The 16844-nt window shown below is 37.3% G+C and overlaps 1 protein-coding gene across 10 annotated transcripts in view; it reads right to left on the bottom strand.

Annotated features, from left to right (window-relative positions):
* The window catches only part of LOC141434168 (uncharacterized), a 500735-nt gene that overhangs the window by 309270 nt on the left and 174621 nt on the right, over positions 1-16844 (bottom strand). The window lies entirely within an intron of this gene.

The raw sequence follows: 16844 nt of genomic DNA, 5'->3' as shown, positions 1-16844 counted from the left end.
AACAAAATATAGACAGCTTTCGTTGGGTTAGGCTCGAAAAACTCACTTTCCCGAAACATACACTTTCTCTAAAAGTGCACTTCTTCAGAAGCATCTCTTTCCCGAAACATACAATGTTCGTCCCTAAAAGTGCACTTCCCAATAGGTACACTTTCTCAAATAGTGCATTTTCTCAGAAGGTGCACTTTTCAAAAAGTGCATATTCTCAGATAGGGCACATTCTCAGAAGATACATGTTCTCAGAAGGTGCACTTTTTCAAATTATGAACAATCTTTTCTAATAATAAATATCGAAATTTAATAAGGCAGTAGTTAGCCTTGCTTAGTGTAAGTACCATAATTTGCCCTACCTTCACAATAAGTTAAAACGTTAGAAGGGGGGGGGGGGACGCATATGTTCCCCATTTGGAAAATGTACCTTTTGGAAAGTGTGCGTTTAGTGCCCTTTTTGAAATAGTGCGCAAAAAAGTGCCAAAATAGAGAGTGTAATTTTAGAGAAAGTGATTTGAGTGTGCATTTCGAGAAAGTGAGTTTTTCAACCCCCACCCCCTTTTGTTTAAAAATTAAACAGCAATGAACATAACAGCTAAGGATCCAAGCGTTCCAGAAGTAAGGAACAAACAGATAAAGAAAATAATAATTATAAGTAATCTTCGAAAATTATAATTTAAAAGTAGCAGTACAAACTACGAGTAACATTGTTAACAAAGTTTTGCACCAAGAAATTGGAAATAAGTCTCTTCTTAGGGTTCCCGAGCCAAAGTGGCAAAAACGGAACCCTTATAGTTTTGCAATATCTGTCTGTCTGTCTATCTGTCCGTCCGTCCGCGGCTTTTCTCAGGGACTATCAATGCTAGAAAGCTGTAATTTTGTACGGATATATATGTAAACTATGCCAACGAAATGGTACAATAAAAAAATCTAAAAAAGTTTTTTTTAGGGTACCTCCCTTAGACGTAAAGTGGGTTTTTTTTTTTTCATTCAGCCCTATAGTGTGGGGTATCGTTGGATAGGTCTTTTAAAACCATTAGGGGTTTGCTAAGACGATTCAGTGATTTGTTTGCGAAATATTCAACTTTAAAGTGCAAATTTTCATGAAAATCGAGCGTCGTCCCCCCCTCCCTCTAAAATCTAAACTGGTGGGTTCGAAAATATTGAAAACATTCAGGATGGTAGTGAGTATATCAAACTTTCAAGGAAAACTATAACAGCTAAGTTTTCTTGAGAATTATTAGTAGTTTAAGAGTAAATAGCAGCCTAAGGTATAAAATATAGCTAAACTTGGAAGATTCGGTACACAATACGAAATCCTTAGAAAAATATTACTAAATTTTTTCGTAATGGCTACGGAACCCTATTTTGGGCGTGTCCCACAGGCTCTTGGCCGGTTTTTTTGTTAAATAAATAATGTCAGTCTGTAGGAATCGTGTACATGGTCGGGTTATTCGTGAGTGTGAACATTGTTGTTCTTGACGATTTCCCCTGCGAAGGTGGTGATCCTCGCGCGGCATCCCGTTTGGGACCGCTTGCTGCATACCCATATGATCTTGGAGTGGCATCGAGACTCTACGAAAAACCTGAACGTCCCCATCTGGAGAACCGGGTTCCCGTTTCGAGATGTGCCAAAGAATACTAGAACAAAAAACAATTTATCAGTAAACTTCACTATAGAATAACGGTATTAACGAAGGAAAAGCACACGTATGAAAATAAAACCATTACATTTTATTTAAATGTTGCGTAAACATAATCGTTTAATTTTACAATAAAGTACATTTTTTTCATTGTCCTATTCATTTATTCATTTGTAAAGTCATGTACACAGTTATTTATTAGTCACGAAAGGTGTTTTCTGGGATGATCCATATTATATTTTTAACCGACTTCAAAAAAGGAGGAGGTTCTATGTTCCAATGTTTGTATTTTTTTGTTATGTATGTTCAGCGATTACTCAGTCAATTGTGGACCGATTATCAAAATTATTATGTCACCAAGTCAAGATCTGATGATGGGATCCTAGGGAAATCGAGGGCAAACCTCAAATTTTATAGGCACACCTATGGCGATTTTGGCATTTTTAGCATTAAATGAGCATTTACATTTTACACTCAGAAAGTATCATTTGGTAACCTGGACCTAATGAAGAAGACCGTGATGACCAATGGATCTCATCAAAGATAAGTAATGCTCGCTCGTCTATAAACGATCATGATTAATATACCTAGATAAGTGACTAAGAAGAAGCTTTAAGTTAATGATATTTTCGAACTGATCTGATGCTGAAGCTAGAAGGTAGGCAACGGAACTCTGTTATAAAATAAAGCATCTAAGTCGTGTTTGGGCTTAATGGAATCGTTGTGAGATGTACTTTGGCTACGAATCACTAAAAAGTGAGAAATAAAGATTTTTTTTAACAAAAAAGTAAAACCGACTCCAAAAAAATACCAAAAAATAGAACCGACTACAAAACCCTTGAAAATATTTTTCTAGGAACGTACTAGCTCGAAGTCGGTGACTCAGCACGACCCAGCAGGGGGGATTGAAACCCATAGTATGTAAAAGAGGTAGACGACTATTGCCCCACTCCTGCTGGCTCGTGCTGAGTCACCGAGTTCGAGCTAATACGTACCTAGAAAAATATTTTCAAGGGTTTTGCAGTCGGTTCCATTCTATGTTATTTTTTTTGGAGTCGGTTTTACTTTTTTGTTTAAAAAAATCTTTTATTACAAGCTTTTGTTTAGTTTCACCTGTCCCGTCTGGCTGTCTGTAGACAAATCTTGCAAGTATAATTTGACCAACTTCCAGTAGTCAGATTGACTTGAAATTTGGAATACTTATGTAAATCGCGTGACAATACAATAATCTGGTAGTGACATCCTGGTAGTCCAGCCAGGATCGTTTCCGCAGGACGGAACTCTTCGACGGTTAATAGCAACGACTTGAGATTTGGTATGCAAATGTAGTGTGTGTGACAATGCAAGTACTGTCAACAAAAAGTACAGTCAGCAAAAAAATATTTTATTAATAATGTTTTTTTTACCAAAAACTTGCAAGTTAAATTTGATCCACTTGCCGGTTTCTGATTAAGCTGATTTTTTTATAGTATGGGGTATATTTTGCATGCATGTGTAAATCGGATGACAATGCATTATTATTATGACATGAAGCTGATCTGATGATGAAGCTGGAAGGTGGCCATTGGAAGTCCGTAATGAAACGACACAAACCCTTCAAGTTTGGGTTCCTTTGACTTGACTTGACGAGTATTTTGGTGCTAGGTGGTAACCAGGGAGGGTCTGATGATGGAGCTGGAAGGTGACCATAGGAATCCAGTAATTAACCGACGCAACCGCATCGAGTTTGGGCTCGTTTGATTCGTCTTGATGAGTACTTTGGTCGGCGTGAATATGCGACCCTCTAAAAAGTTAAAATAAAATTAAAAGAAAAAAAACCTTTTTAAAAACAAGCTTTGATTAGAAAAAATAAATGAACTAAAAAGGAAAAATAAATTTAAGTAACATTTGAAAAAAATAAAATTTAATCAAATTAATTTACATTTTACAACAGTCGTCGACGTCAACAGTAACATTAGGCCAAAATTATTATTTCAATCAGAACGCAGACGATACTCCAGGACACATTAAACATCATCCAATTAAACTGAACAGTCTTAGGATGCGTACGTACGTAACTGAACTGTGTTTAAAAATATCAACTCAACGCCTCAGTTTCAGTCATGACTATGTTCGTGTAAAACTTTCACTATTGTATTTTCAAAAGTGGTGATTCGGACTGGACAGCGGACTGGGGTGAACTTGCGCGCGCACACCCAAAAGTCCTTCGTGCCACCATCAATGTTCACTCGCTTTTTCGTTTCCCTGTAGAAACTGCTGCCACCTATGTGAAGAAGAGGTTGGCCTCTTCTGGAGATCGAGAATATGATTTCTGAAAAAACAAACATGTTTATAAGACTCCATTGTCATTGTCATCTCTAGTTCATACAAGTTGTCTCAATTTGTACGAAATTATTCAGCAGAAGGTTGGGATGATATGCTGTACCCTCCTGTAAGGATTTTCAATCAGAAGTTTTAATCCAGTAGTCACCCTTTTGACGCCGTGCTCTTTGAAAAACAAATTAGTCAAGCACAATTCAAAAATTAATCTGAATTTGGCTCTTCTCACCGACTATGCTGAGATCCTTGTGGCGCTTTTGTCTCATATTTTTTTTCATAACTTTTAATTTTGACATGAAAATGTATTCGCTATCTGAGTTTCATGGGGCAGGAAAGGTCTGTGAAAAGATTAGTTAATATAAATAGTTTAAAAATAAACAGTTTACTTACACCCTTAAATCGGCTTTATTTAGTAGACATATCAACAAGTGTTAAAACGTTAAGGCTCTAACTATTTTTAAGCCAAATTTTACTTGATCCCTTCTGCAGCAAAAAGGAACAAACTATTCCAGGCACAGTTTTACACATTAAAGTTAATTCAATAGTCCTTTGCCATGAATTGAGACAAAAAGTTTCAACGTAATCTAAATGGAAATAGTAAATAGTTCGTGTATAGGTAGAGTCATTCAAGATGACGAGTGCCGTGGTTCTTATTATAATGTCATTAATGTCTTATTTTGACAAAATCACACGTCTTCGTGGATGGCACTAGGTATAATCGCCGTACAACGTTACTGAGGTTACTGAGAGTCGAAGTAAATATGAGGCGGGGGGAGCGAGAGCAGCATAAGCACTAGCCAATCTTATGTGTACCTTCCCGCGATTCACCTATTCGAGCTCCCATGTAGGTACGGATACTTTCTATTTTCTATCGTATCGAATGCGTGTGTTCCATCCGGCACCCGACGACCACGTCATCGATGGTAGTGACGGAGGCCCTACAACCCTGGCTCTTCTGACTGCACCACCATTTGGCTTTCGCGCGCCCTGTTCCGGCGTAGTTCGACAAGTTGTACCTATACCCTCCCATTTCAAGTACCGGTCGGCCGAAACGCGATGTTTTGAAGATTACTTCTGGTGGTACAAGATTAGTTTTAGTTAATAAACATAGGTTTATGATTTTTAAGTATAAAAACAAAGAATGAAACAAACAAGGACTTCAATTCAAAGCTAAAGATGTTAGCCAAAAAGTTGATGAAAATAATTCAGTGAACCTGGTCTACTATTGCATTAAAATTTTATAAGAAAGATGAGAATAAAACAGCCATGACTAATGTATCAAGGAATAATTGAAAGTTGTTAAACAGTAAATGTCGTTCACATTCCTCAATTTGAAAAAAAAAATGAAAAAGTAAAACAAACCTAATAAAAATTAAATATATTATTCCATTTATTATTATCCATATAATACACAAGCAGCTTTTTGAACTGATGCGTATATCATTGCAACTGTGTTTTTAGACACGTGATAGTAGCCTGACGCAGTTTGAGACTTAGTCATAATTGAATAATAGATACAATTTCATCACTTAGTGTATCAATGGTTGTGTTGATTAGTAACTACTACGATGGCATTTTCCACAGTGGTGATGCAGACACGGCAGCCGCGGCTTTTCGCAGTGCAGAACCATCTGGCCTTCGGTTTACCAACACAGTTGGAGTGCATATTAAACCGGTACCTCCCCATGATGATCACAGGCCTCCCATATTTTGATGTTGCAAATATAGGAGCTGAAATTATTCATAAAATAGTAAAATGATTTTAACTACAGGATTTTTTATAGATTAATTTATATATTCTTGATAAGTCAAAATTCTGAAAAATACGAATATATAAAACGGTGAATTAAATTGTTAAGAGAAAAAGAATGACTCATTAAAGTTTATTTTATTACTTAATTTGTGTATAGTGGTGACACCAAATGATGGAGTGTAAGTAGTTACATAATAAAAACATTAAATATCCGTAAGTGGAACCTGCAATGAAAGTATCATTATTTATCTATTTTGTGACAATTTAATTTCTTTTTCGCTACTGTATTTCAGTCTCATATACATGAACGTCAATTTTTTTCAACTCCTTTTTGCTTGCACTAAATCCGTCCCACCGTCCGACCGTCGTTGGGTCGAGTTCAAGTTCGTCAACTGACGTCAATTTATCATTATTATTCTGCATGCACTCAATAGAATGTCTTTTATCCTTGAATATAATTGTCTTTAATGGATTGGATGTACCGAATTCTTCTTTTCTGTTTATGATTTTGTTTTCCTTATACTTGTGACTGTTATATATAAGTAACTGGAAATTGAAGCCACAGCACAGGATGTGGTGCTTGGAAGTCAGTACTGAGAGCCTATGTCCTTGCTGATAAACCTCAAGACATCATCATTATCTTCCTCATAACATAGTTTTCCTTATTACTTCTCAGAACCATCTAAAGTATATACTCAACTAGTTCAGTGATTATGTTCACGGACGCTTATGATTTCATCATTTATTGTAAGGAGGGACCCTTTGCACCCTGAGTTCTTTTTGGTGCAAAACCAGTTTCCCCTCTCTTTGCCTATGCAAGCGTGAAGCAGGTTGTACCTGTACTTACCCATCTCTATCACTGGTCCTCCGCGTCTTGAGGTCGTTAATCTGTAATCTAAGCCAATATGTCCATTATATTTAACATAAGTGCCGAATAACATGAAAAATACTAGTACTTTGGTACTTATTTAATATATTTTATTAAGATATAGGCGTTATTTTATTAAACTCATGCAGCCAAAACTCTGCAGACATCACGTACAAAAGACAGTGCCAGAACAAGTTTGAATATGTTACATACTGAGAGTTCGTCATTTGGAAAGAAAGATTTATGTATTTTTAACAACAACGTATTAAAATATGTTCAAAAAATCCTTCAAATAGACACAGTATTGGCAATTTAAAAATAGCAGTCCAACTCAGCAGGTGTCGGAAAATAAGTTGCAACGACACTGTTTCAATTAAACCATTTATGTGGTGTGTTTGTAGAAAGGGTTTTCGGTGGATTCGTTCAACATTTATTTTTAAATAAACCGCGTCATATATTTTAAACTAGTTGTAAGCTACGTATGTTTCTATACATATACAGCACGCGCACTTAATCTAGAATTCTATTATAGTCACAGTGTTCTGGTGCATTTCAGTTCAAATAAAATTCAGAGTACCTAGAAAAAAATAACTTTATTATTTTAAAAACAATCAATGATTATGTTCATTAGAGACCTTGACAATTTCATTAAGTACAGTGGCAATAGAAGCTCTGCACCCTTTGTTCTTTAAAGTGCAGGACCAGTTGCCCTTCGATCTGCCTGCGCTGGAAGTGTTCAGGTTGAATCGATATTTACCGATCTGGATCACAGGCCTGCCGAACTTCGATGTTGTGAATATAGCCTCTGTGGATAGAGTGGTTTATGTTTATTGGATTAGGCGTTACTTGCGCTACTTCTACCCGGAGTCGGAAGATTTTTAGAAACTTTCAGATCATAACGAATACGGCGCTATGGAGATGACATTCTTAACTCAAATTATAGTTTACAATAGTAAACTAGCATATCATTTATTTAACATTTGGAGTACTATTAACATATTTACATGAGACAAATTTTAATTACATCATATAAATCAAAATTTGTCTCGTTGATGTCTTTTGGGCACGTTAACTTATGTTATGACGTAGCTCTTTTGGAGATCCTGATGATAGTTTTTTCAACACAAAATTACTGAATCTTCGAAATTAAAAATATATGCGCTTCAGAATTAAGCATCTGTCGATTAATAATATCAAGTATGTTACACATATAATCAGTGTCAAAGAATAGTGGATCTGTTACATGACTGTACATAATGCCTTAACAAAAACTAAAGATATATTATTCCGAAACCCGCTTACTAGTGCGTATGTTCGGTGAATGATTTTATTATCACATTATTAAGAGTGGTAATCCTAGCACGACAGTTCCGTGACACTTTGACACATCTCCAAATTAGCCTCGGTTTCTTGCTATGACAGAAAAGGTTGTATCTGTCTTCACCTAGCATAAGAACCGGCCTTCCTCGACGTGACGTCGTAAAAATGGGACCTGGGTTATAAAAATTATGGCCGTTATTATATCGTTTCGAATCAGAACACATAGCCAGGTAAAACTAGTAGTATATACTTTTTGACCAGTTACCACTAAGAACAAAATTACATACGCTCAAGCGTCAATTAGCAGCTTTACAATGAATATAGGCTTCCAAACCCAAAATAGCTCTACTTCATTGTACACTCGAAAATAGAGTAGAGTATCTAACAAAACATGATAAAGCGCAAGCAGTACATACATACCACATACAAACAAGTTATATTGAGGTTTTTGACACAAAGAAACTCACTATTTCAAATAATTCTTTTTTTTTTCTAACTGACTGATTCAATTTTTTTATTCAACGTTTTAAAGTCATATTTATGTACAGCTTCCTAAAAGACATCCCAGAAAAACATAGTCATTAGTGTGAGTGTTCATCAAACGCGGAAAAAACCGCTCCATCCACCGTAATTATTCTTGCGCGGCAACCCGCGTACAGTTTGTAGCACCTCCAGGTGACCTTGTTGCCTTTACACCGGTTGTCCTTGTTGTATCGATGGCCTCTCAACCAAATCGCCTGCTTACCGCCACTAGATGTAATAAGCTCTGCCCCTGAGAAAAAAACAGCCATTTACAAAAAAAAATAGAAGGAAATATGTGACCGATTCCCCGTGATATATACGAGTAGTCATTCGGATCTGTTCACTCACGAAAGAGCGCCCCTCCACAGCTTATCAATGTGCAATAGTACAGTCAAACAAATTCAATCATGCCCCAGGGAGGAACCTTTTAATATCAATTTCACTAGGACTTCCTTATTCTCAACATGACATTAGTAGGTACCACAAAGGTTCCACCCTGGGTCATGATTCAAATTGTTCGACTGTACGAGTAAACCTCATACTTACACGTTGTCTTAGTGTGCGTGACTGACGGTACGGACACCAAAAATAAATCCACTTTCGAGCTACGCGCACGACTTTTCGTACGGATACGTTTACCACTACAATTATAAAATGTGGAGAGGCGCTCCTTCGTGAGTGAACAGATCTGTACCAAGGAACGCTGTCATAGTAAAGAATCTCGGCTACCATCTCAAGATTTTCGCTAGACGGTTGGGCGTAAGATCAAATCCATAGGGCAGAGGCCGTAATGCGCTGACATTTGCGATCGCATCCACAAGCTCTTTCTACCTTCGTCTTACACCGTGTCTGAGAAAGAAGTTGTGAAAACGATTGTGATTCAAAGTGTGTTAGACTATAAGGCCGAACTTCTAGCAGGATACAAATAAGGAAACCTGACACTACGGGTGTAACCACCGGTAGGGTAATTTGATTCCTGTTATGCTGCACGTTGTGCATTGAATATTTGTAGGTAGAACTAGTACATATACAACGAAAATAATAATTTACAGACATATCTCAGGTTGCTTATTTCTACTATGCTACTTAAAAACAACTTAACTTATGATACAAAAAGACACCAAAAAACCAATCATAAAAAATCATACTAATCTAGCCTAACATCTGGTAGCATGTTGAACTGTTGTTACTCTGATGCTGAACTCCGGTTGAGTTCGAAACGCATCAGCGTAGTCTGATAATTGTGATAATATGATTTGTGTATGTTCTTACAATGTGGAGGTGGAGGAGCTGCACTGTAGATAGACGCAGCTATAATAAGGTCGTAGGTGAGCAAAGTAATTGTTTATAGTTCAATGATACTAATATCATACTCATACTAATTTTATTCATTACATCTCACTAAACGTTCCAAAAGGTCCTATATCAATGCGAGTGATCGTTACAAATCTCAATGATAGTATCCTCTATCGTGATGACTCTCGCGCGGCAACCAGTCTTAAACAATTTGCAACATCTCCAAATAGCTTTAGCCCCCTGATAGCGATGATCCATGTTGAACTGATAATCTCCTAACTGGATTGCTTTTTTACCTTTTTGATTTCGAACAAATACTGGCTCTGCAAAATTAAAACTTTTTTATTTTTTGACCTCTTTTATTACTAGCATCTACAAACATTGTTTTTTAATAGTTGCATCTACCGATTGAGAATAAATACTCCTAATAAATCTACTGCTGCACGACGGTCACATCATGGTTAATTCATGATATGTACAATATTGAATTCACAGCTACAATTGGCATAAAAATGAACTATTTATTCAATATTGTTGTATTGACTCACTTTGGCTCTGTAAAGCTAGAATTTTACAAATGGGCCCTCTTTATGCTTGGCAGACAAAAAATAATAACAATTTTTCGCCAATTCGCCCCTTAATGGGGTGAGAATAGGAAGATTTGTATGAAACTTCCGTAATTTTAAAGCACGGAGTACGAAACTTTCCAATTAGATTATAAAGGAATATGAAACTTAATGTTAGAAATATCAAACGTAGCGTTTAGGTATTGAGTTATTTATTTACCTATAAATACAGACACCTGGATAATTCTCAACAGTGTTTGGACCGCTGTATCTTGTGTTACGAAAAGCGAGGAATATTTCCATGAACTAATTAACCAATCACCGCCAGGTACGAAAATCGACTTAGGTACAATGTCTCCGCCAAGAAAAATCCAATGAGGGCTAATTGACAGGTGATATAAATCGCTAGATGGTGTTAGTATCGTGAGGTTTTTTGTGACGTTACGGTCTTGCTTGCAATTGGGTTATAACTAAATGAACCTGTCAACTGCCCTCATTGGATTTTTCTTGGCGGAGACATTGCACCTAAGTCGATTTTAGCAACACGCAAGATACGACAATTGAAACGCTTCTGAGCCTCACCAGCCTTAATGCAACACCTAAAATATTATGGATGTAAACTCTTTATTGCACAAAAGAAAAGAAACAAAATACAATTGACAAAGTTTGAGATTTGTACAAAGGAGGACTTATCACTTTAAGGGATCTCTACCAGTCAACCTTTAAGTGGATGAGAGGAGTAATCAGTTAGGGACCGACAAAGAATGAGTTTAAGAGACAAAAATAGTGGAAGCTAGAATACAATGCTTTAAACAATATAATACATTAACAACACAAACAAATAAATTAATAAATGATATGTATGTATAACCATAATACATACAATACAAGGAATATTCTCAAATATATAAGGAGAAGGTGTGAGCCTCATCTTTCTCAAGCCTTCCCTGAAAGATCCCACATTGCAGTGGGAGATTGCCTGATGGAGGTCGGTAGCCGATTCCACAGCCTGGCAAATTGCACTGTAAAAGGTTTAGAGTGGTATGTTTTGGAAGAGGTACAAGGACAGGCTAGATTGGTACTCAATTCGACGATACGTAACAATACGATGTATAATATTTTTCGGATCCAGACCGATACGATCTAGGTACTAAATATGTTCTGTTGTATCAACGTAATCAATCATGCGAGTGCTCATCGAAAAAAGCAATAATGTCAGTCCCCATCGTTGTGATCCTCGCACGGCATCCTAACGACGACTTTTTAGAACACCGCCATATGCTTTTGTCTCCCCGTTGCCGCTGATCCTTATTGTACCGGCACATACCAATCTGAATAGCTGGATTGCCTTGCCGGGACACTGTGAATACAGGATCTGGAAAATTTTAACTATCGTCAAGTCAATTATGTAGGTCTATTGCATGTTCAGATGATTAATCCAAGCATCGTCATTGAACATCTTGCTGCTGGGCACAGGCCACTTCTCAAAATGAGAGAGCTTGCGGCTGCAGCAGGCAGTGTTGCTTGCAAATTTATTTTAGAATATAAAGCTGCCCAGGGATCGAGCTCCATTTCACCTGATGCTAAGTACAGATGAAGGTTTAGTTGATTAAGTTCATTTTATTTCTTATATAATTCTCCACGTCCTCTCTAATATTATTTAGAATATTTTGTACAAACTTAGATAAACCAACCCACTTTTATTTCATATTTATATTAACGGTAAAGTTATATATATTATAACAACGGTAGCATCTTATAAGTTTGTAGATCTAAGTTACATTGTACCGTTTGTGCCCAAATAAATATTAAAATAAAACAAAACAAAACATGAAGAATGAAGGCGAATATGTAGCTCACAGGTGCTCACAGGTTCAGCTTAATGCGCCCTCATGTAGCCAGTTGACCAAACGTCGGACTTCGCGCAGTGGGCAGACGGGGCGTCACTTCAAAATTTTTAACTAATTTCTAGTCACAACTTCGGTTAATCCGCATAGAATAAGTAATTCGTTAAAAATATTTTACAATTAAAGAACATTCAGGGCATAAGCTATCCGCATTACAAATTGGTAAATTGAGATGTTTCAGTGGGAACAGACATAAAAGCAAACAAACATATTTTCACAACTGTAATATACTCGTAATATTCATTTAGGATAAAGATTGCCATATGTGTTTAGGCTTTCATTGCACACATTATAATCAATTAACACAATATGTAGAGATTACGTAACATTACATACTTATTAATGTGAGTGCTCATCGAAAACAGCGACAATGTTGTCAAATACAGTCTTGATTCTCGCTGAGCAACGAAACTGTAGCCTTTTGTGACATCTCCAAATCACTTTGTCCCCATGGCCACGGTTGTCCATGTGAAAATGGTTATCTCCTAACCGTATTGCCGGCGTACCTTTTTGAGTAGTAATGAATACTGCCACTGGAAAATATAATAGATTTTTTCAAATAATTAATTAGTCACTAAATAGACGTAAGACACACCATGCAGATTAAACAGGCTATTAACATGCTTTAGACTTTCGTTATCCAGTGCTCACTGACAATTTTTTTACTAGCACATGATTTATCAGATGGTAAGTGGTCACCGTTATTGTCCTACTGCCGGCTTTGCAAGAAATGGTACACCCGCCTTTAAAGATACCGTCGTAGCATGCTCAGAAAACCCCGGCCGCTAATCAAATGTAAATTTTGCACGTAGGTACGGAGAAAGAATTGCCCAGCATTGTCCGCCAACATGAACCATTGCCCCCTGTACTGTTACAATACTTACACATTTCCCCAGTGTGTATTGGCGACTGGCCTGTGGTGGGCACCTGCGGGCTATCGTGTGCTGGGACTTAGACTTTCGAATGACTGACATAATATCTAAAATATTATTAGTGCAAAATGCTTGAAGATGGCAAAAATATTGTACAAGAAATATTTAGATCCACTTTCATCCGTTTTCTACTCTTGCCGGCAGTCGTATAACAGGTGTGAACTGTAATATGAGCAAATAATTAAAACATGGATCATATTCCTCAAACTGGAAAACATTAGTTCAGCGACTTTTTAAAAATTATTCGTTTATTAATTTTTATTACACTTTTAAGTTTATTCGAAGAAGCAATGTAAAGCAAAATGCTTGATGTTTGTAGGGTGATAGGCGACGTCAGTTGGGTTCTAGGATGGCGTATATTGATAACAGTGTTTAATTTGTATACAAAAAGGAAAAATCAGACTCCATTATTTTGAGTCGTATTACAGGTCACACCCGGTATAGAGATCTCCAACTCCATACTCAAAGTTAGCGTGCAAATATATTTATTTAAATATCTAATAGTATTGCAATCCAATGATAACAATAAAAGTAAATAATAATAAATAATAAGTAAAGATTAATACCTGAATAACTATGTTTCTTAGTAAGCTATGTAAATATTGTTGTGATGTTTTTCAAAATAAGTAAATCATTAATTCATTCATTCGACTTTCAAAATATGCAGTACTACTACCTAGATGGTAGAGGCTTAAGGCTTGATAGCCTAGTGGTTTGACCTATGGCCTCTTAAGCAGTGAATCGTGAGTTCAAACGTGAGCTTTACGGTGAAGGAAAATATCGTGAGGAACCCTGCACACACCTGCGAGAAACCCCGAATCTGCGCAGTGCCCGTGTAGGAACTACAGCCCAAGTCTTCTCATTCTCAGAGAAGGCGTGTGCCCAGCAGTGGGCCGTATATAGGCAAAGATGATGAGGTAAACTTGAACTCTCAATTGTCTATACGGCCGCAACAAATACTACAACAAATAATAACATTAAATCTGGTATAATTATGCAATAAACATGTATTTTTGGTATATGAGTCCCAGATGTTTTCTTATATATATCTAGTACTTAGATGTTTTCTTATATATATCTAATACTAACATGCTTACGCTATTCTTCCCCAATTGCAGAAATGTACTGTGGGATTTTGTAATATTCTTCTATCAGTAGTGCGAGTGATTTCCTATGACGGCAACGACGTTGCATTGCACGGTAATAATTCTGGCTCGGCAGCCCTCGCATTGCTTGTAACACCTCCAAATGGCTTTGCTGGCCATGCCCTTGTGCCGATTGTCTTTAACGTACCGATGCTCGCCGAATTGTATTGCCGGCTTGCCCTTCGGAGTTGTAATGAATTGTGGCACTGAAAAATTAAATAAATGGTTATAAGTTACAACCAAATAATTTCTTTGTATGACAGCAATGATAGCAAAATCTTCCAGATGCAAGGTTCCATCCCAGCCTATATACGTCCCACTGCTGGGCACAGGCCTCCTCTCAGAACAAGAGGGCTTGGGCCATGGTTTCCACGCGGGCCCAGTGCGGATTGGGAACTTCACACGCACCATTGAATTGCTTTGCAGGTTTGTGCAGGTTTCCTCACGATGTTTTCCTTCACCGCAAAGCTCGTGGTAAATTTCAAATGTAATTCCGCACATGAATTTCGAAAAACTCAGAGGTGCGAGCCGGGGCTTGAACCCACGACCCTCTGCTTGAGAGGCGATAGGGATGCAATATTAATGGTACAATATTACCAAAACCTTTAAGTAGGCACTTGATGGGATTAGTAATACGAAGCCAGCACGCTGTTGCACGGAGAACGAATGGCCGTTGGGGCCGAAAAAATCTCGAATGTAGACCACGGCCATCAGCAAGCGCAGCGTCGGACGTCGGTCCTGGTTAAAGCCGCGGGTTCACGGTGGATGCAAGCCGCTTCCAACCGAAGCAACTGGAGGTCTATGAGGGAGGCCTATGTCCAACAGTGGACGTCCTACGGCTGATATGATGATGATGCTTTGAAGAGACGTATTTTGATAGTTTTTTTTTTATTCGCCTGGATGGCAAATAAGCAAGTGGGTCTCCTGATGGTAAGAGATCACCGCCGCCCACAAACATCTGCAACACCAGGGGTATTGCAAATGCGTTGCCAACCTAGAGGCCTAAAATGGGATACCTCAAGTGCCAGTAATTTCACCGGCTGTCTTACTCTCAACGCCGAAACACAACAGTGCAAGCACTGCTGCTTCACGGCAGGGTTAGCGAGCAAGATGGTGGTAGCAATCCGGGCGGACCTTGCACAAGGTCCTACCACCTGCAAAAATATTTAAAACATTTAAAGCTTTTTCTGACACAGATAAAAACGTTTTTTATATTTTATATTTTTTTATGTTGGTGGAAATTAGCCTACTACTGTCAATTAACACTCATCATAATCATCGTAACCCAACATTCGCCCCCAAAAAAGTGCCAAAATATGAAATAATGATCATGTATGTTAGGAAGAACATGTGATTTTCCCACTAACGTCGATAAGCCAAAGGCTACTAGAAACACAGGGAAGCTTAAAGTTCCATCTTACAGACTGGCTAAAACCAAAAAGTCGTTTCTGGGAAGTTGCATACGTTTTAATATTATAATAAAATTCCAAAAAATATTACAAATGAAACGGATACAAAATTCAGATCTATTGTCAAAAGACATTAATATCTAAGGCGTATTATAGTTAATGATCTCATCATGGACAGGGATATTTGGAAATAATTCCGATCCGCATTAGCGATCCCTTCAAATAGCGAACCTACTGTGTTAAAAATAAAGTTGTGTTAAATACTTGTGATGTATAGATATCATTTAATAATATTGTAAATCTGTTTTAAATAACCCTCCTTCGGGCAGTCGGGTAAAAATATACCTCGTTGAGTTTCTTGCCGGATACTTCTCAACGGAAGTTTTTCCGAACCGGTGGTAGATTATTTTGACATTCAGAAGTGCTTGTTATAGCCTAAATTGAATAACGATATTTTGACTTTGACTTTGAATGAACAATCCTGAGCCGCTCTTATTAGATGCGACCTTTACCAGGTCACCAAGCTACCCTGTGGGGAGTCCATCTACGCCTTCCGGTAGAATAATAACAACAAATTATAAATTATCATTAATTAACAGTTAATCACGTTTAACTATTCAAGTACAATCAACACAACCAGTAAAAGTCAATACAATTCTTATCATAAACCTACTACTCATACAGTGTGTGGCGCACTAAAGTTAATTGTGAATCCAAAACTTAATCACCATAAGATCATCGTTATAAAACAAATTCAAGTTATATATATATATATACCCAGTATTCCCAACGGAGTCCTTAATGCGTATGTTCATTGTCAGTAGCAACAACTGTGTTCTGTATCGTTGTAATTTTTGCCCGGCAAGACGACTTTACCACTCGACAACACCTCCAGATAACTTTAGAACCCTTGTATCGATGGTCCATGTTGAACTGGTACTCTCCTAATTGGATTGCAGGTTTACCTTTCCGATTCTTAATGAATATTGCCACTGAAATATTAATCGTTATGAGCAAAAAAATCTACTGTTTTGTTTTCACTTATAAGGATGTGTAAAACATTTATAAAGAACAATATTTTCTTGTAAATATGTAGATCGTTGCCAGCGTCTTTAGGATCCTTTTTATTTGCTCGTTATATTTGTTTCGTTTTTACCTATATTGACTGAGAAA

Source organism: Choristoneura fumiferana, chromosome 13 (assembly GCF_025370935.1).
Source record: "Choristoneura fumiferana chromosome 13, NRCan_CFum_1, whole genome shotgun sequence".
Classification (NCBI taxonomy): Eukaryota; Metazoa; Arthropoda; class Insecta; order Lepidoptera; family Tortricidae; genus Choristoneura; species Choristoneura fumiferana.
This window is presented reverse-complemented; position numbering and strand designations above follow the sequence as displayed.